The sequence below is a fragment of the Bombus affinis genome, chromosome 14 (assembly GCF_024516045.1).
Source record: "Bombus affinis isolate iyBomAffi1 chromosome 14, iyBomAffi1.2, whole genome shotgun sequence".
Lineage (NCBI taxonomy): Eukaryota > Metazoa > Arthropoda > Insecta > Hymenoptera > Apidae > Bombus > Bombus affinis.
In genome coordinates this window covers 7,581,035-7,607,336 of record NC_066357.1, presented here as the reverse complement: position 1 = coordinate 7,607,336, position 26,302 = coordinate 7,581,035, and the positions used below count along the sequence as shown (strand labels likewise).

The following is a 26,302-nucleotide window of genomic DNA, read 5'->3' as shown; positions in this document are numbered from 1 at the left end:
ACAGGGGTGAACGAATTAGACCGAGTATCAGGGAAAGTGTGAACAATAACAACGAACATCAGTGCGTCGCAATTAGGTTCGAATATTAACCTTCTATAAGGTTTCAGATTTCATCGATATAATGGTGACAGTGGTGCCTTATTACAGTGCCAATGAAATTTCAAAATGTTTTATAGAACACGTACGATATGCATATAAAAGTCTTCAAACTGATTTCTCAATTTCGTTAAATACGATTGATATTCAATTTTCTAGAAACGAATGCTTTCCAAAAGTTCACTCAACGCATAAGGCGGTGAATTCTAAGATAAATTGAGATAGAAAATGGAACGAATAAGAATAGTAAATTCTAAGGTAAATTGTGATACACAATGTAAAATTCTAGGTTAAATTATGGTAAAATGTCATATTATAAATAATGGTAAACCGCGAGATAAAATTAAAAACCAGTGTTCGTAACATCATCACTTTCCTATACTTTCCAATTTGTGGAATTGATTAATGTGGCTTTTAACCGGCTCATATATAAATTCCTCTGCTGGCCTCCTTTCCCAGCATCCCTCCCCCTATGCTCCGGAGCATCCAAACTGCTGCAGGTTTTTCCTCGGTCAGCCGGTTAATTGAAATCCCGTGGATCGATCGACCGCGACCTACGCTGCTGTGCGGTTGCTTGTTGGAAGTCGACCGAATGGCTTTGGTCTTCGACGTTCAGAGGTGATGTAGCTTCCCCTCAAATTCTCCATGCATTCCTCGAGATGCATTTTCTATCTTGGAACACACAGCGCTGGGGTCAAAATGGCTTCGCATGATAAACAGATGTCAGAAGGTGAAATGGGGCGAAACGATGAGTTTACTGGAAATATGGTGGATCGTGTTACTTTCTAGGATGCGCAGGATATCTGTCACCAGAAAATTCGGCGTTTCCTCGGGAAATCTCCCTATTTCACGGTACTCGTTGTCTTCGTAGATTCGACCGGATTCGCGGTTCGAAGGAGCGCAATAATCCCATTCGCGGCGGATTTATCTGCGTGGAACGATTCCACTTGAAATCGTTGATATTCCCAACTGCGAACACCTATCGGCTTTTAACCTCGATTTATGTCGAATTGCTATGAAGAGAATAGATTGGCACGAAGAGCATCAAGATTTCCCTATTGCACGATTCAATTAATAGCTACTCTTAACGCTGCACGCGAATTTCGTATATTTTGTCCTGAGAGCTGCGATAGATTGAAATATACTCGCGCTATATCGTCACGTTTCATTTTTGCGAAATATTATTATTGTCATATTTGTGCATTTTTTTCTCCAGTGGTTGTAAAATATATTTATACATCGCCGTATTTATTATTGCGCCGATACATTAGTTAATTAGATTCGACTATAATAAATCTCGTAGCATTTATATTATTTTCAGGCGATTAGAAAAATGTGGTGCTATGCAAGTGAAATATAGAACTTGTCCTTTTTTTATTAAGTTTCATTGGATGATAAAGATGTACACGAATACCTTTTTTGTAGCCACCGTAAATCGTTCATATTGTTGAAAATTTATCTTTCTTTACTGGTTTTGAAAAATTTCGTGATATATGGCTCGCCTATGACCACCGTGTGGCAGGCAACGTATTCATTTTAATTTTTGTTTGTACGGCAAGCAACACGACGGCATGGAAAGCTAAAAATTGTTGGTTTGATATTGTAATGCTAAGTGAACAACGGTTGTGAATATCTCGAATCTAGTTTAATGGTGTTTATACGTTATGCTGTTAGATAAGTAACAACCTTTACGCCGCTCTTTCGAGGAAACTTTCAAAACAGCCGAGCGCTCCAATTTTCGAATTTCCAGCGCGAATAGAGAGACTCATCGAAAGAAGTTTGTTATGTTTGGGATTGAAGAAACTTCGCTACGATGCTCACCGTAATCCCCTCGCAAATCCTTTGAGCGCTATTAGCGACTTCGTTGCCGGACCTAACTTCCGCCGGGTTTTCTCCTATATACGAACGCAAATATTATTTAATCCTTTACGCTCGTCCTGCTCTTGAACCATGCTTTTCGGTATATTCCATGCTTGAGAAACCTCGCGACTTCTGCCTACGAAGGCGCGCACATTATCGACCTAAACTACTACTCGAACGTGTCTGGATACTTTGTTTATTTTTGACAAGCAGAATTTTAATTTCTGAATTACAGACGAATCAAACTGCAACGATTTCATGTTACATTATCGATTACCGTCATAGTTACGTATAATGGTATATTATAACTCGATTAAATTGATTTTTGAATGTATACAGTGATGAAATTGCCATTCGTCATTGACTAAATCTTGTCGTGGAATTATTCTGTTGCTTGACTCTTTACCTTCGGGTTCTTTAATCTTTGAGTCATAAATAGAAGGTATTTTTATTAATAGGAATAAGGAAGTGGAACTTACATAAAGGTTTATTTCTCCTATTGAATAAAGTAGGAATTACTTCGCTTTGAGTATTTTTTATATTCTCGCATATTCTACAAATCCTTAAATCTTCCGTATGCAAATAAAAATCTGATTATAAGACAAATTAAGAACAGTCTTCTAAACTGATAGAAATACTTTTGATGTTAATACGATCGGTTGATGTTTAAATAGAAAATGTATTAACATTATACTCTGATGATTTCATAAAAACACAGTAAGTGTTGTATTCCACTACTAATCTATGTTTAATTCGCATATGTAGTTTGATCAAATTTACATATCGTTACTATAGAACGACTAAAGTATCCGTTTATAAGCTATTTCGCTTTTCAGTTATTTGGAAGTTGTTGAAGCCATAAAGAAAACAGAGAGAATAAAATAAGTTTAGAAAACGTAGGCAACTCATAAGCAGGAATAGAATATTCACGCAACCAATAAACCATCGATAATGATGACCGTTGCGCACATTCGTTTTGAATCGAAACAATTCACTGGCATTTGCATACCATTTGCGTGATTTATAATACTAGAGATAATTATCTTCGTATCCAGCCACCATAAATACCGCTCGTGTGCATATTGCCACTCCTCTTCTCTATGGCCTCTTATGCCAATCGTTCTGCTGTTTGTTCACACTATCTCTTCGTTGGTTGTATTAATTTTCGCTTTTCCATGTTTCATTACCTTGTAACTTTACTTTTTAAACATAACTTCTCCTCATGCCTCTGAATATTTCAAAAATATCTATCGTCGTGACAGTATCGTTGATATTCAAGATGTTAGTTTATGTTCAAGATGTTTCCTCAACATAAAGTTAAAGGAACACTCACTATACGCTGTAATAAAACGCAGATGAAAATAATTAATATTTTGTTCATCACTATACAGTTAAATTCATGGAATATCGTTCATTGTCTAGTAGAATAAAATATCAATGAATTTTCTTAATAAAGCTATCTCATGACATTCCTTGTTCTCTTCCCATATTCTTCATATAAAACTGTATGTATAAAATATACAAATTAGCGTATTTCTTCAGCTCACCACATGAAGATATAATTTTACCACAAAAATTAGCAATTTAATTATAACGTAATATATTTCAATTTATTGCGGTGCCAATGGCAAAGTAAATAAAATTCACGTGTCAGCCGATATGTTAAGGGAAGATGAGCGACGATCTTAAGTCACCAACGATTCGATAGCAAGAAGAAATCCAATTAACGAGCCGATTGTCGCGCGTTCCACTTGGCCAGGCTGCACGTCGTTGCATCAATTATCTCGCCGTATCCGGGATCGCATCTGGGCCGATGGGCAGGGGTTGAACTATGGCGGCTCCAGGCTGCGGTTGGAACTAGCCAGAGCGTAGCTGCGATGCTGGTCGACCAATGTGTTCCGCGTGTTTCGTGGGAAACGCGGTAGGATGATCGTCGTACGATTTAAAGCAACTCCCACGTGAACTCTATTTACGATGCGACCAGTCCACCTTTTTTCCCAGAGTTTTCCTACGACCGAACAAAGGCCAGAAAACAAAAGACTACGAGCCGACCAACAAACTTTTCCGCGACTTATTCCGCCCCCATTCTAAGCTATTTTCCAACCGTTGTCGTTCTCTTCTGTGCCCCTCGGTTCTTCTTCGGCGATCGATGAAGAACAAGAGAAAAGAAATGGCTCGCAGTGAATTGAATTTTAATTGCTCGAGCGATTGTACGAAGATTGAGAATCGATACGAACCTTGTTGGATGTACATTAATTAATGAAAGCTTTATATGTAGTGCAAATTCGTGCAGTAAGTTCGACACATGATCGTAGATTAGGTTCGTGTCTGTGTTTCTATACTCTTCGAAAATATATTACGAACACAGAACGATAAACTCGCGAAATGCCTCATTTTATATGATATAGCTTAGTTTAGTGAGGCCAGGATGAAATTTAAAATCAACCAATGGCGAATATTTTGATTTTCACATGAAATGATCCAACGCAACCGCTCCAAGTCATAGCATATTTTTAGTGCAGTTAAAAAATGATACGAAACGAAGAAACACATAAAAGATTTGTCGTAAAAAGATTCGACAAGGAATTGTCGTATCTCTATCTTCTTTTTCTTGTAAGTTTAACGATATACGTGCAATGTACATTGTTTCCTTAAATGGAAATGCATTTCTTTCTTCACGGATCGAATCCAATCTCGAAATCTCGCGTATGTAAAAAAGTATCGAGACAAAATGGTAGAAACTGAATAGAACATCAGATATCGTAAATAAAATTCATCTTTGGGTGTTTCGTTTTATATGCAAATTTTCTATAAAAGAAACACGTTTGTCCTTCATACAAATTATTTCCTGCTGTCCTCACGCGAACTATAAAATCCTATCTTATGACGTGTTCTGTTAAGAAACCGTAAATGAGTTTATTGGATAAACCGAAGCAAACGAAGGATGCTGCACGCGTTTAGTATGTGCTGTACGTTCAGTATGATTCGCCGCTTCCACTTTTTAGTCAGGCAATCGGCTGAACGAGACACGCGAGTGGACACGCGGGCTGCGGGTATCGTACATCGTTTTCGAAAGTGCATTCGTGTCAGCGCCAGGGAGACAGCTGCGCCGTGATGGCTCGTTGAAATGACTAGACCGGCCCTCGAATAAATCACGAGGCGCATAATTAATTGGGACGATTGTTTGTCGCGCGGTGATATCGATGAACAGGCTGAATCGTCGGCACGCGCTTAGTCTCGCGTCGATATCCCATTCTCGATATACGACCTTCGTTCTCGCGCTCCAACGCATTTCCAATTTCTCGATTCACCGATAGAGGAGCATACCTTCCCCTGTCTTCCTTGTAAACATTTTCTGGCCGAGTCAAGCCTTCTTTTTACGGAAAAATCTCGTTTATCCGCGATTCTCTACGAAGAGGCAAATTGGTCCTGAAGTAACTTAAGAACAAAATTAGGCAGATCGGTGCAATTGAACTACGAATCTTCGCGCAATTTCATATTTCTATTAATACAACTGAGACAATGAAACCCACACAAGGATTTATTTCACCCATTAAATATCGTAACGCGCAACTCACTTTGAATATTTTTCAGAGTTTTGCGTTTTATAGTTACAATGTGCATGTTGCGTATTTCCAAATCTCAACATGTTCAACTTGTCTTACTTTCAAATTTGAGCGGGTTACAGTCTGTGTATTGTTATGCACTTCAGAATTGGAACTGTCTGAACGTTTAAATCATTTGACGAAGCAGCTTCGCGTGTCTTTCTGCGATAAAATTCGTCGAATCTCTCGTCAAGAGTTTAAACGACAGAAATCACCGACGAAGCATGAGAGGGATTATGTTCATAAATATCGCTGTATGTATATACGTAGGATAGATCGACAGTTGCATCGCGGTTAAACAGTGGTCGGTTCGCGTACGCGTAACCAGCACTTCGGTTCCGTTTGTTTTATATTTGCTCGATGATTTACCGATGCCAGTGAGTGACGTTTAATTATTCCGGCTCGTTTTGCGCACCCGTCACAGGTTAATTTAATAACTTGCCCGCGGATCGTTCGCGCTCAGCGTCACGCGCCGCATCGAAACGCATCGACCAACCTCTCGAAACTAATTTTCGAATTGGCCTCGGTGCTCGGGACGATATGGTTTTTATTCGAGTAATTAAACGAGGTGCGGTTTCCATAAAAAGTAAACACAGTCACGGGAATCAGTCTTATTCGTGTGGAAACTAGGTATGATAGAAACTTGTTTGTACGAATAGGGCGGAGTATAAGACAGGTACTCCGCCTCTTCTTATTAATCTAATTCTTATTAGTCTCGTTTGCTTAATTATTTGCCAGCTAATGGATATTAGTAAATGAACAAGTTGCAGATTACGAATTATAAACTTGTCTTCTACAATTTCACGAACAGAATGAATAACATTCTTGTGATTGATTTCTTTTGAAAGATAATAAAAATGCAGATAAGATCCGTACACTATGAATTTTACTTTCATCATTAATTCTTGTACTAAAAATTTCTCATCATATTCATAAGAGTCATCTACTCTGTAACAGTATAGTTACATCATAAATATTTATTTATTGCTTTGAGCAAATATAAATCAACTTCCTAAAATTGTGTCCCCTTTTCACCCTTCTTATTTTACAAACATTCTTTTGTCACTCATCGTTGATCATATAAGAAAATACTGAAAGATGCTTCTCATTTCTAGTTCGCCATTAATTCGTATATTTTAACATTCGCGTATATTTAATACAAAATGACGAGACATGCACATGAACGACGGTGTACGTTCTCGCCAACAGGTACGTCCGTTGTTCCTCGAGCTTAGAGTCCAACATGACTATTCGTGGCGAGGAGTTATTTTTCTCGCGCGAGAACCTTGCTACTACGAGAGCGTGCAAGAGACGACGAGAAGTTGGAGGCAGCGTGAAATAATTCTTGGGGTCGCGCATTGTGCACCCGTGACCCTTATCTCGAGATTGTGCCGCGTTAAATAAGAACAAAAGCTGTGCTTTTGTGTCTGGGCCGCTTTATGCCAGCACGCCGTTCTCCGAGAGTTCTGAATTAATCACGCGGATACTCCATTTACGTGGTTCTTCGTCGCCAAGAATTCCCGACGATGCTTCGATAGGACAGCGCCCCGATCTTTGTTTCTTTCTCTTACTCTCGTTTCTCTTTGGGTAATTAGACGAGTTTGCGTTCAATTACGACTGTCGCGACAAAACGAACGCTGCTTTTGCCCGCCCGATCGTTTGCTTGGCAATTAGACGCCGCTTGTTATCACTCGCAACTTCTTAATTCGTTCCTCCCTTTGTTCAACGCGAGCTTCTCCTTTTGAATTTGTTGTACGATGATCTATCAGATGGAACGTCATTGCGTAGTAATTCTTGAACAATAATTACGTTCACTTAGTACGTATTACATTTATTTACGCAATTTTACTTCTCAAATCAAATAGATCAAACGGAACATATGGAGATACGTCGACTCGAATATTTCGAAGATTCTTTCTGATATGTCGCGCGTCGCGGCGTCCAACGCGCACTCCAAAGAAACGAACCGACGAAATTTCGCAGACAAAAGAGGAGGGAAGCACGCTTTTGTCTGTCTACCTTAAATAGAAGGGCAGACACTTAAAGGTACACTATCGGTAGAATACGATATGGGATCTAAGTTGCGACGTATTTTTATGTTAAGACTTGGTTGAAGTTGAAGCAAAGCACGGAAGTTCGTGTGTAAAGTTTTACGCTATAAACTTCCATATAACTTCAGCGAAGGAGGACCGTTTTATTTGATCAATTATCGATAGAGACGCGTTTTCTCTGATATTTTTATAAAAGACACGCGATGCGCTGAAATTTGAGAAAATTTACACCGACAATAAATGTAATACACCCGTTGTTTAGTTAGCTAATCACTTTGTCGAAAGATCAGGCGACTGATTCGTCTGTTGGTCGATGAGATCAAGCCTAAGACAGCTGAGGTCAGATTTTGGATAACACGGCGAATTTACAGGACGTCTTCTTCAAACAGCGAATCATCCATCTTTGCAGGACAAAGTTGTGCACGGAGACTGGCGGCTTTTTAGGCCGGCCTGATATTTCGAGGCCGAGTTTTCGCGGCTGGACGCGCACGAACATATCGATCGTGCTTTAGACGTGGCACGGATAAAATGTAGGGTCGTTGTAAGGTGGTGCACGGTCTAAAAATAAGTAACCAACCGTTGCCACCGTGGAGGCGGCGAACGAAAAACCGCGGCCGTTTTGCGTATTTCGCGCGAACAATTACGTGCCGCTGAATAAAAGCGCAGCTTTCTCGTAAAAATCCTCTTGTATAATTCTCCGGCACACGCTTACCGCGCGTTTCTCGAATTCTTGCTTTTCACGCGGCAGAGTTACGTCTCTTTTCCTTTCTTTTACAGCTTTGTGCAAGATCCTCTCGTCGTTCCCCAGCCACGTTAAAAGTTATGCAACGCGACCCACTGCATTCGGTTCGTACGATAACTCACAGATGATCGTGAAAATTATGCTTGTCGCCGAGAAATATATTATCGCTCATAGGTATATTTATATAGATGTCGCAGATAAAAGAACATCGCGGCCTTTCCTTTGGAATTTTTGGGAAAATCCCCAATACTTTAGTCTAGGCTTTTTATTATAACTGTACTTAAATAATAAAATTTAATAGTAGTTGTTTATAATTTAATCCGATTATGTTTGCCCGAGATTTATGACAGTAGGCTTGGGCTCGAAGTGACACATCTGGTCGCTAAACGTAACCACGGTCACGGGATGGACGTTTTTACCTAACAGAGGTATGACATAGTTGTATAGTTCTCCTTAAAAATATAGTTGACCCAAGGGATACAGAGAGGTACATAGAAAAGTACATGAGTTCAGTTTCACTTAGACTTTTGACAAGTAAGCGTATTCGTTATTGAACCTAAGATTATTGTCATTAGCATCTCGAGTACCTAATCGTCACGATTAATTGTCAAATTCTGTATTAGCCATATAATCACCTTGTGGATTTATTATTATATTCATTTAGGGACTAAGTAATCATTGTTACTGTAATATAAGTCTTTAGCGAGAACTTATTATTGTGTAGTGAAATTGTTTATTGCTAGTGATAATCATATTTGTACCATTAACTATCATCTGTATTGTATAATGAAAAAATGGCTAATCCAAACGAAAGTTCGTTAAACGCCCCTAAACTCAATGCCAACTCGACATATCTCCTCATAAGTTTCATGGCGCGTGCAGAATTCTATAAGTATCAGGACACGGAGGAAATTACAGAATTCTTGATGAATCGTTAGATTTATTAAATTTGTTAAAAATTGTTATTTCATCTGGAACCTTAAACTGTAAAGAACTCATATGTTCAATATCGTAATAGGAAGCTCGCTAATTGTACGCGTGTATGTATGTAGTAACATTAAATATGTTCTTTGAATGTACACGCCGTATCTCTCGATCATGGGTTTGGTCAATTTCTATTTCATAGCTCTGTTTTCGATTATACCTTTTGTATCGTATAATCTAGTACGTTTCATACGTCATTATTTTATCAGCCGCAGCATTATGAGTCATTTAATGCATCTTAAATGCTTCCAAAGGGAGATTTAGATCAGATAAAATTGTACACGAGCCAACATATAATTGTTCATTCGCTACTTCCGATTAACACTGTTCCAAACAGTTTACACGATCTCTTACTACGTATTTCGATTCGTTGTAGCTGCAACGATTATAAAGAAGAAAATAATTGGAAATTATTTGACTGTAAATTGAGCGAGTTGGTTAAACGAACAAATTTAGTTGGTTTCCGTCAAAAATCGATAAATTAGAATCGGCGCTGAGTTGGACGCGCCGCTAAAATTGACGGCGGATTAGCGTAATTCGAAATCGACACTGGCGGAAATTATTAATTAATAATATATATACCGACAGTGATCTGTCTTCGTAGCCGGTAATCTATCTGAAATTAATTGAACGCCGATAATTAACGGGACTACCGGTTCAAAGCTCGAAAATAATATCCGCGTTGCAACTCGTCAACTCGATAATAACACGTCGCGTTCCATTTCCTTTCTTTCGTTTCGATTTGTCCGTTTAATCGATAAGCATATCTTCATTTTCCTCACTTTCTATTAAAAACACACGAATGTAACTAGAATATATGAACTAATGGGTAAACTAGCGACGCGAAGCACTTTTTACAATTTTTTTTACGATCAGCGAATATACGTCGCATGAAATATAAATGATTTATTTGAAATCTTGTCAATGGTATAATATAAAAGTAAATACCCGATTAGCCAGAGTGTCAAAATTATTTCCAAATATTATTGGTGGAATCGATCACCATAATCTCTCTGTCAATTTGGAAGAACCCGACGCTGAACAACCCAACAATCCGAGAATAATAAACTCACTAAACGATAACACTTGCACCAATTACCAACTTGTACTACTACTTGCAACACTAAATTTTATCAAGTCATAATATTCTACGACAGCTTTGATAATGCACAAAATTATCCTGAATTTTCCTATTTCAATTTTTTTCTCACTAAATTACATTTTGTCAGAGATAAACAAGTTTTAACAACACATACTTTTAAGGGTCACAGTGTACATCACGTTTCGAGGGTGAAATTCCAATTGTCTGGAATTTGTTCCACTCGCGACTTGATCAAACGCCATCGACGAAAGCTGCGGAGAGCCTCTTGAGTTTTCGGTCCTTCGTGGAATTCCTTCGAAAGGGAATTTCATCCGGGAATAGAGCTTAGAAATTGTCCTTTTTAAATCTACCTACCAACGAGAGACTCTCGAAAAGCATATCCCTTTACGTTCGCGGGGAATTTTTTCGCCGTTTCGTAAATGCGACTCGTTTATCTTGCGACTTTAATTTCGGCGAAACGCGACCGCAACCACCACGGATATTGCTGCCGCCAAGACGAAAGGGGAGAATAAAACGGAACGGTTTCCATTTATAAAATCCGCGTGACGTTTTCGAGCGATCGGTCTCGCCGAGACCTGCACAAACTGAATTTCTCCTGATTCAAGAAACTTCAGCTTCCAGGAATTCGTTTCACCAAACGACGATACAAACAATGATTGAAAATCGCAGTAGTATAGGTCAAGATTTTTCCAACTTGAACTTAGTATTCATATCGAGTATATTTCTATTATTTGTGATAGGAGTATCAAATGATATTAAACAGTATCTTTTGATTTCTTATTCTATCGATTGTATCATATTCGATGAGATAAATCGTTTCTCAGTTGGCAAATTGACAAGGTTAAGAAAATTTCGGAAAACCTGAATTGAATGTAGCCACGTCTTTCAATCGTTGACAATAATAACAATCATAAACCTAAAATTTTCTTCGTAGGAATCTCTTCATTCTTAAGAGTTGTATTACATTCCATAAAATAATTTTTTCAGTCGATAAATTAACAAGAAACTGTTATTAAAATAAATGATAGATAATGTGGAAGAAAATGGTTACAAACATCTGCTACAATTTTTAATCTTCTTTTTCTATATTAAATTAAGATATCGATCAAGTTTTAAATTCATAAAGTGAATGAAGTACGAAGTCATACAACTTCATGATAGAATGGCGAGGTAACTAAGTCGAGACGCTACAACTTTAAATGTTTTACAAAATTATGTTTTAACATAATTTTACGTATTTCCCTCTCATCGAAGCTTCGCGTATTTTCACCGGTGCTTTTATCGTCGCGGAACGGAACTGTTGGTTTCTAAACAATTAAAATTCGATAGTTACCGAACAGATAAATCGAGAAGCTTTCGTGCAACAACTAAAATTTATTTCTACCTTAGAAAACAGCATCGTACACGATTTAACAAATAGATCGGTGGAGAGGTTTTGCTTTTCCCTTAAACGAGTCGATCGAAAGGCACGATGGTGAGAGAAACGGCTGGATATTTCCGTACAACAGACGAGGTCGGGCCTTGCGTTATAGGGAAGCCGTGTTTCGCGATATTTAATTAAATCCCCGGATCGTGGGTAGAAAGTTCTGTCGATAGTTGGAAACAGTTAGCAACCGCGTTTACTGTTCGACCATCGGACATTTCGCGGACACGGACAATCCACGTGGCTGTTTCCCAGTGTCGGAAGGCCGCAATGTTCTGCGAACCAATTCCATTGGCCGATACTATTAACCGATTGATTTTCCTGGCCGCGTTCGTGCCGATGGAAAATTGATGTTTCCTCGAGACCGCGACCTCTCGTCGCGACATCTTCACGAGAACGCGATCCGAAGAAAAGAGGAAACACGCTTCAGGCACGTTGCACAACAGTGGCACGCGGCATTTTCCCTACCATTGCAATTGGATGCTGTTTTGTGAAGCTTTTTATTCAAAATTCTACCTGTTATCGATAGACTACGAATGTCCGTTCCAATTCAGATTTTTTAGGCGCAAATAAAGCAACGGAGTATTAATAATCGTCTTCTAGATATTATATCATGACAAATACTATACTGGAGATATTTTATATATTTTTACTTAGGTGCATTTTATCCATTTTTCTGTATTTAAGTTTCTCATTAATTTTAATTAACGAAATTTTATAAGTCACACGTTGCAAGTTGCTAATTTTAACGAATTATAGTCACGTATTATAATTATTTTTGGTATTAGAATTAAAACAAAGATAAAACAGATGAATTTTAGAAATTACAAGCTAGTTGATGGTTCCATTCGACGTGAGATTGTGAAATATATACGGCTGCCAACAAAAATATTGACACATTCTTTGAAACACAGATAACTTTCTTAAAATTAGGCCAAACGAATTGAACTTCTTTTAGAAGTCAGGAGGATTCGTTAACTAGATGACATGTGAAGCGATTTTCTGGAAGAATTGCAGCTGGTAGAAAAGGCGAATAAATTGTGAATTTATCTACTGAAACTTCGCTCAGAAGCGTATAATCCCAAATTCGAGATCGAAAGCAGAAGCACGCCGACGTGTCCAGTTCGCGTTTGCAAACGATCGCAAAACCGAGCAAAGCCCGGAGGAATGCAGGTTGGTCGACTCCGTTATCCCAGCGTGGATATCTCCGGTTATATTTCAAGTCAGTTCCACGCTGACACTCTGTCGTGTCCTCGATTTCTCTTCCTCCCTCCATCTCTACAAATCCTTTTCCTCGGCATTGTCCGCAAAACCAACGAAATCGGGAAGCCCGGATCGCCCCAAAAACGTATTCGCCGTGGCCGTTGCAGTTTCGCTCGAGTCGTTTTGCTACCAGTCGGAATCCAGTGGGTTTTCTTCTGCGTTCTCAGCATTTGGCAACGGGTCTTAAAAGAATTTTAATCGTCGGGACAAGCGAGACGGAGGATCGTCAGTTTAGACGTTTCCGACGTTCCTTGGGCGAAATATTCGTCTAGTTTTCACTCGGCGTTTGTTTTCGAAACGGAAACTGCGTCGTGCGGTGAGGCACTTGAACGAGGATTCGAGACAAAGATAAAAAATGCATATAACGCGCAGTTTTCCTGGAAACTTGATATCAGGCGTCCCGACGCGAGTAAAAGTCTGTTTATCGAATCTTTGTTAATATTTCCCTTACGTCCTGGCTCGGTTGAAATATTTATTCCTTTGTTTAACCAAACACGATCACGTTTAAGTAAACGATGCTCGAAACAATGTTTGCATTTCTTTGTAAGTGTCATACAGAAAACATTTATCCTCTCTTCCAAAGAGCAGAATTTTGTGTGCAACTTTCAAAATTTCTTGGATCGAGTGCGATCAGGAAAATTCGCGATTACGAATGAATTTTACTAAAAAAGTGAAGAACGTGCGGTGTAACAGTTTGTAACAGAAAAAAATTATATGGCAATGTTATATAATATCTTCTTGACACAGAAGAATCAAAATTACAAGGTTCTTTGAATCGTTCTTTTTTAAATTGTTCTTTAAAGAAACAACGAATCTTTTTAATCGCTCTTTAAAGAAAGAACGAGACGTTTTAATTGGAAATTAAAATTGTACTTATCTTTGTTCCAATTTACCATATTTAATGTGCAAGGTTAACACTGGCTGACGAGAATTGGCAAACAAGAACGTATAACGAAGGAGCGAGCTAATTTTCAAGCGATTAGATTTCGATGTGTACAAACGATCTTTAATAATCCTCTATCGATTTTTGCGGAAATTATTGTTTACATTTATACCATTTAGTTGTAGACTGATGGTATCATCGAACGATGGTTGTTTCGATTTTTGTCCACCGCATTGCCGCAGTGTGCGTCGGGTCGAATCGTTTTAAATCGAAGGAAGAATTAGAGCGGAGCATTGGTTCGATAGCTATATAAAGTTTAACGAAACGCGGACTGCGAATCGAGTTAGTAGTAACAAACGACGAGTTTTATCGAGGAATAGTTGTCCGTGAACGCGTCGGGTGATTCGTTTGCGAAATAAGTTGCACGTCGTCGACGGTGCGTGAAACTGGACGCGTTGGTCCACTTTTCATTCGACGATGCTTTCCTTTGGAAAAAGGAATTTCACGAACGACGTTTTACTGCGCGACACGTTAAACATGAATCTTACAAACTCAAACGCATGCGACTGACGACCGATCAAAAGTATCCGGGCAAATGAACAAATGATTTTCATCTTTATAATTCGTATTTACAAATATGGTATTTAATGGTAAATTATAACTCGAAAACTAATTTTCGAAAGTCAGTATGCAATAATAAGGTAGCGAATTCCTGTGTTTTTATTAGGCAACCCAACAGGATAATTTATCGAATCTATTGAGATATGTGTAATTTTGTGTGCTACTTCCATGAGTAGTGTGGTATAGAGGATAAGACAAAGAGCGCTGAGACGCGTGCAAATGTGTAGTGCAAATCGAAGATCTTGTAAATCGCATATTAAATAAATCTGGAATTACTTCGATATCAATTCTAAGCGTAATCTAAGTGTTGCTGTATATTTATTTCGGCGACAAAGATCCACAATTCTCAACAGAGTCGATAAAAGGGAAGTAAATGTTGCTTCCAATTACTAATTCCTCGCTAATCTGTGTATTTTAGTAAACCTTATATAGAGTTCCTCCAAATCGACTAAAGTACGATTTTTTAAACTGTCCGGATACAAATGCGTCTTTCTTTACAAGCACACGTGCCAATGAAACACTGTAAATAAAGTAACAATAACGAGAATAATAGTAACGAATGAATTTAACGCGAACGTCGTCTAGGAAATCCACTCTTAGCTCGTTAACTCTGGCAGCAGAGACGGACACGCCCAGCTAGACAACTTTCCTGTCGGAGTCAAAGTTGGAACGAAAGCCACAGAACCTCGAAGAGCAAGTCGAAGATGAGAGACTGGAACCTCGTAGGCAACTAGAGTTTCTTCGTCTGCTCGGTTCCTATGAGAATCCAGACTTCCGTAGATCACACCGATCTCCTCTATTTTTCTGGACACTAGATTTTGTAGACTAGAAGATTTCAATTTTCCGGAAAGTGGCCGATTAAACTGCTTGCACGTGCCGTTAAGTGAAACTTTCCGCGCGTATTATCGCTATATCGAATCGGCCGCGAATCGAATTACAAGTTTGCAAATCGTCGCGACAATGTATTCCGTGGAAATTGCGCTGGAAATCCTCGTTAACTAATGGCTGGATCGTTAAAATTCCTCATCGACGTCGGACTGTCGAACAGGTATCGGTGTAGCGCGATTTCGATCGAGCGGAAGTCGTAGAATCTGGATTAGCGTGGTGCATCGCCGCGCTAATCCCATTAACGATCAACCGCGGACTCGACGTTGAATCCTGCTCGCATGTTCGGTTAATTATTATTCCTCGACGTTTTTCAATTGCCACTGGGATCAACGTATCGCGTTCGCGAATTCATTGATACGCGTTCGCTCGACGATCGTTAACATTGCAACCATAAACGCACGCTGTCTGCTCGGTAATTATAGTAACCGTTGTTACTGCAGTTATTCAGTGTGTACACGCGGTGTCGGTGGCTGTGCGTAGTCGATACTCGGCTGCATCGAGAAGTTTGATCCGGTTGCCAGCATAGTTCTGGCAAGTTTCCCTCCAGTCAATAGAGGAAACGCGAGCAAGCTCGTTATGGTATTTAACGAACGAGATTCTCGATGGGCAAGTTACATTGTCGATGAGGAAAAGTTTCGCGATTGAATCCGCGAGGTATTCGAGCGATTTAATTAACAAGGAGGTCGCAATCAAACGAATAAAGGCAGAAACGTTTGATCGTATGAGACACGTAATTAAAAAATGGTTAAGCTCCACTTGGCGCGAATTACACGGCCAGCGCGGTCGCTGGTTTGTATAAAATTTATAAAACTTCATGTGCAGTATTTCGTAAAAGTACACTTGTCCACAGCTTTTCATGAACACACTATGTACGTTCCATGAAAAATTGTGAAATTCCGTCAGTTATGTAAAGTTATCCAACCATCATGGTTATATTGGTAAAATTTTAAACGATTCTGAAAACGTATACAGAGATTACAAGGTATTTTATACAAAAATATATTTTTCAGGGATCGAAAAAGTAAATTAAAATAAGCAATAAGTGTCAGTATTCAGTGGAACCATCTTTAATCCTTTTTATTTGCTTATGGCGATTATTTGTAATGTATACTAATTTTTTACTGAATATAAGTTTATAGTAAACATCTTGTAACTTCTTCAAATTTTGCCAATATAATTTTGGCAATCGTGTCTCGTTATGGTATATGCGCATAAAAATTTTGTACGATAAATGTACAAATACTTCTGCCACCCACTGTTCCTACGTACGTCAACATGTTTCATTGAATCATGAAAGAGGATTATAATTCTGTTGAGATATGTATGAAAGTTGTTTTCTCATCGGGACCGCTATAATCGTGGCCTCGGTAATTAATTTTTGCGACTGTGTACCAGGTGTTAAATATAGGAAGAAAAGGAAAGGATGCTGGTGGCGGTTTAACGGGAAAATGGATAGTGCGGTCGCATGCCACCAAATTGGCCCGGGTACTGTTCACGGCGAAAAAGGCCACCACTTTTCTCCGAATTTTTCATGGTGAAACATCACATAGAAAATTACACCGAATTCACAAAAATAATAGGATATATCCTAACTTCGTGTTGGATGTTCATAATTAGACTATCGATTTTTATGCAGGTACAAAAATGCACACGCGGTATAGAGAATCACAGGATGTCTGGAAATATCTTACGCAGTATCAGAGCACATGAGTCTGAATGACTTTCTTCTTCCTCGGATGTAACAGATTTGAAGCACCTAATGTCAGGAACAAGACTGAGCTTTGTACGAAAGAAATTTATCCTTAAGTGTTACTGGAGTGGTGGTTAAGCGTAAGTGGAAGCGCAAAGATAGTTTGAGTTTAAACGACAATTTCAGATGCATCCACCGACGCGAATCACCAGCCATTCTGATAATGTGAAAATTCCATTGCTTTTTTGTAGTGGAAATATAATTTTTAAAAATTTATAATCTTTCTCTTTTCGAAACAAAATCTTTCTGTTTAAAAATTGTTATTACAAAAATATGCCGAGATTTCTGACAGACAGTATCATGCAAATGTTCAATGTTATAATGCCGATTAAGTATTTAAATTTGTTTAAAGAATATTCGTAATCAGAAATATAAATTTGAAGCCATCCAACCTGCGATATTTGTTAGGATATTTGATATGTACGTAAAACGATTTTTACCTAAGTCCTAAGCCCTTTTCAATTACTTTCGTGAAAATGTGAATCTGCATAAACACCCGCAGTCTAACGATAATTAATTCAAATTACAAATGAAACGATCGATCGATCAGAATTTTCGATAAGAATTTGTAATACCTACATTACAAGGTATTTGTAAAATTAAGGAGTATCAAACGCCTGAATACTTGTCGCCGTAAAACCTGTCGCCGTAATCTTGACGAAATCAATTCATGGAAGTTACCAATCGATTAGATTACGTATCAGCGATGGGCGACAGATCGATAGTAGCAGCTGATCGAGGCTCTTCCCTCTTCAATTTATCCCGGCATTGACTTCTTTGTCCCGACACTGTGACGCGTTCCATTGTCGATCTCTGATCGATGATCTCTTGCGGCTTCGAGGTTAACGAGGATGCGGCTTTACGCAAACGAAAATGTCGATCATCCAACGTGTGTTCTCTCTTCTCTCTCGTTATATCCGTCGTACTTGCATTTCTCTCTCGCCCTCTCTGTCCCTTCGGCATGCACACGAGCTCTCCGTCACGATTATGCTAATTGCTGCAGCTGCAATCACTCTGCGTGACAGCACTCGGTCTCTCTCTCCTTCTCTCCCTCTCTCTCTCTCTCTTTCTCTCAGTGTGTATGCCGATCGATCGACAAGGATCTGCAGATGCGACGCGCGTTACCGGCAACGCTAATTAATCGGTCGCTGCTAATTCGGCCGGATCATTTGCATGGAGATATAATTGCAGACACGAGACCACGGGACTGCGAGGCCGCGGGACCATCCTAATAAAATATATTGCTGTTCCGAGCAAAATGTGTCCCGTACGTGCGGTATTCGCTATCGTTCGTCGATACTCCGGCGATTTTTCCTCGATATATTGTCGCGCGCTGCATCGACGATTCCTGATGGTGCGATAACGAGATTCGCGCGCGCGATTTCATCGAATACGCGAGAACGTACCGTAGCCGTAGCAAAACTCGGGGGAACGTTGCATCGCGTTCAGCGCGAGTGTTGGAAACGAATTAAGGAAAGGCGAAAGCAATTTTCCGGCGAACAAAACGACGCGTAATCGCGCGCGATTTCTCCTCCTTAAATGATTCACCGCGGAAATCACGTCGGCGTAGAAAGTGGATCGTTATTTCGTGCATTAATGCAATTGCCGCGATCGATGTAACTTTGCATTGTCCCGTCTAGCGATTATCACGATCGAGTCGAGGTATCAGAGGAGGAAGGTGGTTGATTATTTCTAGAACGCGAGACATCAACACGTTTTATCGATCGAGTCGTTTAGACATTACACGGTAAATTAAAATTCATAGAAGAATGATAATTACAGACAGTGTTTTAAAAAAGTTCCCTTGGAATTTATAATTACTCGAGCTATCTCGTTATGGTAAGTGAATTTATGGGAACAAGATTTCTTTCTTCAAACGTTGAATGCTGATTGTATAAGACGTAACAGGATAATGTAGAATTGAAAACCGAAGTAATTAAAATTAATTCATAATACCGAAAACGATTCACTTCGTAAAAAGTAAGTAGAAGAGACGAGAACGTTGGCAAAAGAGCATGATTCACCGTAGCACCGGTCTACGATATAATCTCAACTAATTTTTCCCCGCGAACTGTTTAAAATACCACCTGTGGATTTACAAACAGACTGAGGATATTCATACGTTTATAAACCCTTCAAAATGTACGGGGTGCATTTAACTCGCGGAAACATACAAAATGTCTAAATGTATAATACTCGTTATAATATGTAATAGGTTGGAGTCGAATTATCCGTTCAAGGATACGTTAAACATATTAAGGCGCCATATAAATATGTTTAATTAAGAACAGGTTTGGTGCGCGTGCATGGTAAATTTTCAAACTCGATTTTCTCCTATCCTACATACATTTCCTTATCAAAGGAGTCGTCTCGTGCCACGGCTTGTACGTACATGTTATTCAATGTGGTACTGTATAATTTATAAAAAGGGCGAGGTACTCAAGGTACCAAATAGCCAAATCAGCAATGTCTGAATATTTCACGTGCCACCGTGAGGGTTAACCAGGGATTTGCTAAACGAGAACCCATTCATAATCGATGCAGCCCATCCTGCTACCTTCCATAGCATTCCCTAGCCCTTATTGCGGCCAGAAGTGTGTGCATTTGCTCGGTAAAGAAGTAGGAACCCACCTCTCCGACGATGTTCCATTCCCGATGCCTATTTACCCGGCCGAGGTATATCGCGCTCGGAACGTAATTTTCACGGTGGCGAGATATCATCCCCTTTCGCGTGCCATTCTCACCCTTCCTAGTCCCCGTCCGGCTTTCCCCTTTCGACGGACTATATTAAGGATTCCAGGAGGATGCTGCCGTATCCAGGACGACCCTCCAACCACCCTTCGTTCACCGCCGCTCATCTCAACCAACCACCACCATCGTTCTCTCGTTGTCGGATGGCTGCGGTTTACTGGAGAACCGGAGGTACAGCGCGTCGCGATGCTAAACGACCATTCAACGTATTCAATTCCTTCTTCGTCTTCGGCGGCAGTCACAGAAAAATGCCAGCCGGTTGTGCATGACGCTTTATTAAGTTTGAAGCGGACAGACGTGAAATAGAATTGCGCGCGGACTGTGTGGCAAGGTCGTGGTTTCACGATGGAATTAAAAGGCCGTGAAACGATCCAAGGAATCCAAGGAGGCCATCACGTTGAAAGAAATGGAAGGCGAGTTTCGAGGACCGACTCGATTCCATTCTACTGCCGCGTTTCCGTAAATTGCCTCGCACCTGAAGATTCCCGTAGCCATCTGGCGAATACGAGAACAATCTTCGCTTCTCGATCGAAAATAATTCCAATTGTTCGCCGCTGTACTTTCGTATTTTATCTCTTATTCGTTCTATCGCCTCGTCGGTCTTCTGTATTGCTTTTAAAGTGTTGTATAAAACGAAATTCGCCGATCAATTATTTCACGTTTTCAAGGGAAATTTCAAAAAACACCGAAAATAGCTGCTTCAACGGGGCGGTTAATTTATTCGAAAAATAGTATTTTCATTGGTAATAGTTAGCGGTAAATCGTCGATGCTTACGTATTCATGAGAAATCTTAATATGCGAGAATTACGAAGAATTTGCATTTCTACATATTTTGCCCCGACAGTACTTGCGCTAAAGTTGCGTTTCAGTAAAATTGCGTCTAGTCCTTAACGAGTTAATCGTTTCCTTGATACTTCAGATTAATTGCCACGTTTTATATCAAATTAGTAGTCATTTCAATATTTATAAATTAATATAAGGGTTCAACTCGACGATAAGTTCTACATAACGTAATAAAAAAGGAATCTAAACTCGAACCTATTAGAATTACAGATGGCTATAGTAATTTATGTTTGATTAATTTTATTTCGTATTTTACATTATTATAATGATTTATATCAGCTTACTAGAATTTAGGACGTCCAATTTTGTTTTGTATTCTACGTTCTCAATGCTACAGATTAGTGATTAAATTAAATTAGGTAATCCAGCTCTAAACTATCACGGTAGCCCAATAATATCAAATAAGAATTTTCATATTTAATGAAAAACTACACGGACCGTTTGTTCAAGCCCAGGATTCCCCATTGAAGGATCTTCGCAAGCTGCACAAAAGAACGGTGAAACAGAGTGAAAAGGTTCATCGACGACGTCTGTCTCCGTCGCTTTTTGTTCTTCACGCGATGTTTGCGCTCTCGTAGGGTGGCATTAAAATAAACGGCAAACTCTCGACGTGGGAGCCTCGCGCGTTTTAATTTTCCGGGTACGGTGACGAAAAGGAAAAGGAGGAAAGGGCAGGAAAGGATTCGCGGATTAGTCGCCGGTAGTTCTAATTAGAGTCGGCGGTAATGAGTTAAAAACGGACGCAAGAATGTCGAGGAAGCGGAAGAGTCGCAAGGGCCGTTGGACAAACGACAGTCTATTACGCTCGGCCGCCGGAAAGAATTACCATGTTGACGAATGGATTTCCATTTTCGAGGGCCACCCTGTGCACTTCTCCAGGGTGGCGCTTTTCAGCCTTCTACGTGCTTGCGATCCTCACTGTCCGAATTGCTTTGACAACCGGCGAAAGAGAGACGTTTGTCATCCCTAGAGCTGCGATTTTTAACCTTTTTCAGCTCGTGGCGCGTATAATTGCTAAAATTCTGCGGCGACAGATTGCGTTTGATTTAAGGCGCAGCATTCACGCGGGACAACTATACGTCTGCCTGGTAGTTGCTAACTGTTTCAACTTTGTTCTTTAAAAAGAGATCGTAAAGCAATCGAGTGTTCGGAAGTAGTCTGAGTAATCGAATACCGTTTATGGTCATAAAAAATTCAACGATGCGGAATTTTTTGCAAGTAGCATACCTTTGTTTCTTTTCTTTAAACTCTACCCGCTTTATTATTTTATTGTCTGCGAACTCTGAATGCGCGCGAGCGACATTTTACCGCGCGATCCCGCTGCGATCATACGTGTCTTTCTTTGTCTTTTTATTAACAATAACAAAGACATACGTACGATCGCAGCGGGATTACGCGGTAGAATGTACAATGGCTCGTTTGCATTCAGAAATAGTCGGACACTCGAACGTGGCGCGCGGTTTTCCACCGCTTCTTTCTTCGAAACGCGCATTCTCTCTCCTCCGCTTCCATCTCATCAGAAATACCAGGTCAGAAAATTCGAATGTCCAGCTTCAACAACTTGCCTAACTTCAGCCATGTTTTTCCACGTATGACTCGTTGGTACAAAGGATGGAAATTCGTGATAATACGATAAAAATTCTGCTTAGAGAGCGGCGAACATTCGGTTCTTGAAAGTCTCAGCCGCATCCAATGACATTAAACTTCATGAACTTGAAGCTCAGTTCACAAACTAGCGGAGGTAGGATAGTTAAGAACTAGAATGGCGTATTGCTGCTTTTATCTGACAATTTGAAGAAAAAAGAGAGCATTGACTAAATAATCAGATAAACCGGTTGAAAATCGTGGCTCTAAGGGACCTTAGTAGTTCGCAAAAGTACTTGGAAAATACACGTTTCGTCGTACAATAAAACAAAAAAGATCATTTCGTTAATATGAGACTGTATAATGTGGAATAAAATATGATTAAATTAATATCGAATGAAATGGATGGAACATTAAAAATGACTGTAAATAATGAAAAACGTTACCTCGTCGTTCTTCTTCTCTAATCTCCAATTCTCGGGAGATTAGATAATTTCTTAATAGCTTTCCTTAACTTTCCTTAAGCTTCCGTAAGCGTCCTAATATTTATGAACTGATGCACCTCAAAACTCTGGCAGTTTAATAACCATTCTTCTTGCATCCTCCGCTTACAGGCGTCGTCCCGTAAATTAATCTGAAAGTAAAAAGAATTTATGAATTATGATTTGGCCGTGAAGTACCATTCTCTGTTCCATTTGCAAGCGCGACGCGCAACATGCTGACTGCTTTCTGTTTCGCCGCGTCATCGGAAGAAAACGCGAAGTTTTAAGCGGCCTGGCCGCGAGAGAAAAGAATAGCATTGTTTCTGGCCGCGGATTATGCGCCGACATTAGCATAAGACGAGACAGAATGGCGCGAACACTTAACGAGATTTTAACGACCATCCAACGCGTCGTTAATGCCTAGCTGAATCGCAATCGTCGCGGTCTCCAGCCTCGAATGTGCGGCGAAAAAATTCTTCCGGCTCTCAGTTTGTCGCGTTAACGATATTAATTATGCGTTGGACATCGTCGAACGGTCCAAGCAACGCATTAACGAAGAACTTTCCTACCGACTACCGCCGTGCTATGAAAATTAATTGACATTTTTACTCTGACTATTCTTTTCGATTTGCGTTCCGAATGCAGGAAACTTTCTGGTCACATCTTACAGTAGAGGAAAAGTAGACGGGGATTTTTTATTTTTCAATTTGCTGCAGATTGCAGAAACGATAATTGGAGGGCTCAGAAGGCAATCGGTGTAAGCCAATCGTTTTCCCATGAAAAATAATTCACGTGGTGTAAATACGTCTTCGTTGTCGGAATCTTCAATCAACGGAATAGTTTAACAATTATATTATAACAACTGAATTAGAGAGTGTATTATAACGATTAAATTGTTTCGTCGGCTGGAGGTTTTGACAACGAAAGAGCGTGAATGAATTGACCGATTCACACTGATTGACTTCTGAGCCCTCCAATTAGAAATTAATTTCAAGCGACGGCTACATGAAAGTTTAAACAGTGAAACAGAAAAAACGTAACTTTGCAAAAGCCAATTATAATGAACGAGAGAAATGGATTTATAATAAAATTGTACGTTCTATAATGGACGAATGTTTAGAACAGGAAAAATATTTAATAGAAAACTCGTCCTACATTTTTCTTTCCGCTACTGTACAAGGTGTTCCAGCATTAATAATGAGGAGATTCTATGCTACATTTTTTACCTATTCTATCACGTAGAATCTGTTCTTTGTCCATTATATCATAATTAATCGAACTGCCTGTAATCTATCGGTTATCTATGAAACTCGAAACTAAGACGAATTATTAAAATCTTGTATTTATAATAGTTTAACTTTCGTCTGTTAACTCTGTGGCTGTTGGCGAATTTTTATCTTTCAACCTTTAAATCATCACGTAATTCCGACTTTCTAACATTATCCTCTCCTTTTCTTTATCTCGTTTTATTTTTCTTGAGAGAAAAGTGATACGCTACTTTTCGGTAGTTACAACTAACAAAGTTTCACCCGCGAATTCGTAAGATCGTGGTTCAGCTCTGTTCTCGAGCGAAGAAAAAAGTTTTCGTAAGTCTGTGTTATAAACGAGCGAGCGGCAAGTTCGCCTTCGTCTTTTTAATGTGCACGAAAGCGTATTCCGATTGTTGGCTGTCGACGTGGTAGTTCGCGAGACGCGGAAACGCGATAAACCTCTTGCCTGGAATGTTTCGGTAAGAGAACCTGTCGCGAGTCCCGAGAAACGAACCTGATTATTTTATTCTGACAAACGAATTTCCCAAAGTAGTCATAGGAAAAGAAAAATTTGTCCAACCACCTCGAACTCGACCTTTGGCCCATCGTTGCGTTATTAATGCATTCGACTTCACACCGGCGAGATACCCGTCAGCCATTCCTTGAATGTTTCAGCGTTCTGTAAAACTTTCTTACCAGGGAACAATGGCTACCGCGCCATCCCTATTACCTTGTATTATAAATCGTGTCCCGAGCTTTCGATCTCCCGCAACTTTTCCGAGCTTTCCGTTTCTAGCCGACTCTCGTGATTTAATTTACGTCTACTTGAAACTATCGAATATCGAAATATCATACTTTTTTAATCCTCAAATATATGATTCTTGTAGATATAATAAATATAATGTAATAAAATATCTTGAGAATCCTAATTTATGTGCCATTAAGCCCTGGAAAGATAATTAAATAAAAAAATGCAGCTACTCCGAGCATAATGTAATAGGATAATGATTTAAGGGATTCGTTAGTTTCATTTTATTTTTTGTCCCTCTTATTTGGAAAAATAATTTCTTCTTGTCAGCAAAAGTAAGTTATCTGTTAACTATACAATGCATGCAAAACACATTTCGGTAAAAACGATTTAAATATAAAGGAACGTGGTAGGCAATGAATAACATTAACAGTAAGACGGATCGATCATACAGACAGTGAGATAATGAAAGACGAAATCATTTGTAACAAACTGACGGTTTATACTTTCGTAGTATAGGGTGGAACTTAATTTATCAATTCTGGGTAACAGTGTTTCTCAATATAATTGCAAACATAGCTTGCTTCGTTTTTATCATATTGACCACAACACATAAGAATCGAAATTTTGGGGCAGTTTTATAATTATGAATTATAATTTATCAATTCTGAGAAACATTGTTCCCCAATATAATTTCAAACAGGTCAAGCTTCGTTTCTCGTCGTAATAAGCACAACGCATAAGCGTGTCGATGATCATGTAAACGATATAAGTCAAGAAACCGAAGATTTCATTTCGTGACTTTCACTCGTTTTATGTTGCGTAGATTTGTATTTCTATTCTATGGAATATGTATTCTAATGTATTCTAATGTAATGTAATGTATTCTATTGTATGGAAAAATGTTTGCCAAATATCTGTGAAATGAGCAACGTCATGAGGATTTTACTTTGATGCTTATCCGTGTTGCTGTCTCGTTTATTTCGACAGTGGTGTAAGTCATGTATTTTATTCGCGTAAGTTGTGAAACTTATGAGGAAGAAAATACTTACATATTTTTGCATTATATCGTTAAATAAAGTCTGAGATATGGTGTATGGTAAAGCCCCACATAAAATGTTTTATAAAACACCACAATGGATCCTGAAGCGGAATATCGTGTTTTAGACGTTTCATCGAAAAGGGGAAGGCCAAAGTTGTATTATAATTTATAGTTATGTCTATTATATGCAAGTGAGAGATCAATGATAAAGGAAAAATATAAAGAAATAGCGGATCTGCTACTCTCCTTTCCATCGATTCATCATGAACACTTTAAAGTCCTTAAATTATTCGAAACAAAAAATTTTGTTATTGAAGCAGACGATGATCGATA

The 26,302-nt window shown here is 39.2% G+C and overlaps 1 protein-coding gene and 1 long non-coding RNA gene across 7 annotated transcripts in view; one reads left to right on the top strand and one right to left on the bottom strand.

The window, feature by feature from the left end:
- Positions 1 to 26,302, bottom strand: part of LOC126923997 (uncharacterized) — a 301,345-nt gene that overhangs the window by 75,189 nt on the left and 199,854 nt on the right. For 4 of the 6 annotated variants that reach the window (XR_007713368.1, XR_007713363.1, XR_007713367.1 and 1 more), the window contains exon 4: positions 22,894 to 23,081. This is a non-coding gene — a long non-coding RNA (uncharacterized LOC126923997). Of the gene's footprint in view, positions 1 to 379; positions 769 to 22,893; positions 23,082 to 26,302 lie in introns of those variants that run through there. The other 2 variants (XR_007713364.1, XR_007713365.1) reach the window with 2 other exon arrangements.
- LOC126923992 (complexin) overlaps positions 1 to 26,302 on the top strand; it is a 324,121-nt gene that overhangs the window by 131,184 nt on the left and 166,635 nt on the right. The gene's annotated exons all lie outside the window — the stretch shown is intronic.